Source organism: Triticum aestivum, chromosome 2A (genome assembly GCF_018294505.1).
Source record: "Triticum aestivum cultivar Chinese Spring chromosome 2A, IWGSC CS RefSeq v2.1, whole genome shotgun sequence".
In the NCBI taxonomy this organism is placed as follows: domain Eukaryota; kingdom Viridiplantae; phylum Streptophyta; class Magnoliopsida; order Poales; family Poaceae; genus Triticum; species Triticum aestivum.
In genome coordinates this window covers 574,208,258-574,211,548 of record NC_057797.1, presented here as the reverse complement: position 1 = coordinate 574,211,548, position 3,291 = coordinate 574,208,258, and positions in this window count along the sequence as shown.

Below are 3,291 nucleotides of genomic sequence, written 5' to 3'. Positions count from 1 at the left end.
GCCGTGAATCTAGCACGGACGATCAAGTATGCGGTCCAAGCTAGATGGGCCTGAATTGTTCTTTTTGAACGGATTCTTCCGCTGATCGGACTTAGAGCCACAGAATCCGGCATTGACCACCGTATACTTGGTGTTGTCATTGTTGTTTTGACGCTTGTATCTATTGCGTCGGGACTTGTCTTTACTATTTTTAGCTTCAGGGGTGCCGACGTCGTTTGCATTGTTGTTGCTACAGGCCAACCAACTATCCTCGCCTGCACAAAAGCGGGTCATGAGTGTCGTGAGGGCTGCCATGGACTTTGGTTTCTCTTGGCTGAGGTGGCAGGCAAGCCATTCGTCGCGGATACTGTGTTTAAAGGCCGCTAGGGCTTCGGCATCCGGATAGTCGACGATTTGGTTCTTTTTAGTTAAGAACCTAGTCCAGAATTTCCTGGCGGACTCTCCGGGCTGTTAAACTATATGGATTAAGTCATCAAAGTCCGGAGGTCAAACATATGTACCTTGGAAGTTATCAAAGAAGGCTTCTTCCAAGTCCTCCCAACTGCCGATGGAATTTCCGGCCAGGCTGTTCAACCAGTGCCGGGCTGGTCCTTTGAGTTTTAGGGGGAGGTATTTAATGGCATGAAGGTCATCGCCGCGGGCCATATGAATGTGGAGAATGAAGTCTTCGATCCATACCGCGGGGTCTGTGTTCCATCGTATGATTCTATATTCACAGGTTTGAACCCTTCTGGGAATTCATGCTCCATGACCTCATCGGTGAAGCAGTGAGGGTGTGCGGCGCCTCTATATCAGGCCGTATCGCTACGTAGCTCTGATGGAGTCCGTCTGCGGCCTTCAGCCCGCGCATGATTAGGTTTGTCACGTCCGAATAGGTGGCCGGTCCGTAGATCGATCTGTATGTCCTGCTTTATTGTTCAGGTCCTGCCGAAGGTCATATGTATGACCCTGGGCTGATTTACCTTTGCCTTTGCGATGAGGCAGGGTGGGCTGGTGTTCAACTTGAGTTGTCGTTTTATCCCGACCACGTGGTGGTCGGTCAGCCGCATTGCGCGATGGTGGTATGTGTTCTTGCACCTCGTCGTCGAACTGAGGTAGCAATTTGCGCTTCGGGTAGCTTTTGGCTGGGCGCTTGAGGCCGTATTCTTCGTCTGCTAGTTCATTGGTCCATTTGTCGTTGAGTAGATCTTGGTCAGCTTGAAGCTGCTGCTTCTTTTTTAGGCTCCTTGCAGTGGCTATTAGCTGGCGCTTGAAGCGCTCCTGCTCAAGAGGTTCCTCAGGCACGATGAAATCCTCGGTGCCGAGGCTCGCCTCATCCTCGGAGAGCGGAAGATAACTTTCATCCTCTGAGTCTTCATGCATGGCCTGTTTACCAGGGCTAACCTGCCTATCTTCCCATTCATCATGTTCAGTAGCTGCATCAATGGGGTCTTCGTTGTCTTTGGCACCTTCCAGAGTGTTATCTTCTCCTGTGCCGACACTTTGATTGTATCTCGGAAGGTTTATCCACAACTGGATGTTCCTTGTCGTTGCCGCAATTTTCCTTTGGTGCATCCACCATGTATACATCATACGAGGAAGTGGCCGTTCAGTGTCTGGTGAACAGCAGGTTCAGGGCCTCTTCTTCTCCGGCATCGTCGTCCTTACCGTCGATGTCGTCGGAGCCGTAATCGAGCATGTCAGTTAGGTCTTCGACAATGGCTATGAAGTGGGTGGTGGGTGGGAAGTGAAATTCTCCATCATCAGCCTCCGGTTCGAACCAGATACAATTCGTCTGTGAGCCTCCCGCTAAAGATAGCGCTCTTAACAAGTTTAGCACGTCGCCCAAAGGCGAGTGCCGGAAGATGTCCGCGGCGCTGAATTCGGTGATCGATGACTGATCATGCTTGATATGCACGGACGCGCGTAGTCCGGAATTTATAACCGGAAACGAGTTCGATGTTCCGGTGACACAGGCATTACCAGAAGTTAGGTCTGTGTGCGGCTTCCATGGAGGGGTAGAGCTTCCTGTCCTCGGACGACACGAACTGCTCCAGATCTAAGGCCAGAGCGGTTTCAGGTGCAATTTCCTGGGTATGGCCTGATAACAGATCTAAGTCATGTTCATCGTGGTGGCTAGGAGCGGCTGCCGTGGTCTCGAATCCGTTGAAGATCAAGTCTCCGCGGATATCTGCGATGTAGTTCAAGCTTCCGAATCTGACCTGCTGGCCAGGGGCGTAGCTTTCGATCTACTCCAGATGGCCAAGCGAGTTGGCCCGCAGTGCGAAGCTGCCAAACAAAAGATCTGTCCGGGGAGGAAGACTTCCCCTTGAACAGCATCGTTGTAGATGATTGAAGGATCCATCAAACCTTTTGAGGCGGCACAGTGGAACTCTCAATGAAAGCACAAATGTCGGCGTCGAAACTGGCGGATCTCGGGTAGGGGGTCCCAAACTGTGCGTCTAGGATCGACGGGTAACAGGAGACGGGGACACAATGTTTACCCAGGTTCCGTCCCTCTCTATGGAGGTAATACCCTACTTCCTGCTTGATTGATCTTGATGAATATGAGTGTTACAAGAGTTGATCTACCACGAGATCGTAATGGCTAAACCCTAAAAGCCTAGCCAGACTATGACTATGATTATCCAGATCTATCTATAGACCTAGCCCTCCGGTTTATATAGACACAAGAGGGATCTAGGGTTACACAAGGTCGGTTACAGAGAAAGGAATCTTCATGTTTAGTCGACAAGCTTGCCTTCCACGCCAAGGAGAGTCCCATCTGGACACGGGTGGAGTCTTCGGTATTCGTATCTTCATGACCCATCAGTCCGGCCCATATCCAATAGGTTGGACGCCCGAGGACCCCTTAGTCCAGGACTCCCTCACTCGCGGCTAGCAGTTTTTTGGCTTCTTGTTCTCAGCCTTGAGCAGCTTTCAGTCGTTCTTGCAGTTGATCAAGTGATCCTAATAAGAGGCGAGCAATCATGTTAGCATTATTGGTATACCATTATGTTTTCTCGATGGAGGGGAACATTACCAGGAGACGCCTTCTTGGATTTCTCTAGTTTGGCACTGGCAGCAGTTAGCTGCGTCTGACACTTTTCTAGCTCTTGGGCTCGCAGGTCGTTCTTCTCCGTAAGAACCTGGTTATACAACGATACTTAAATGAGTTGTACCAACTGCTTCAAGTCTCAGGGGCTACTGGCATATGGTTATCATATTCGGACAAAGTAAACTTACCCGCACATCTTTTAAAGGCTGCTTTGTGGCTCTGTTTAGCCCATCTTGAGCAGCTCGGATGTATGC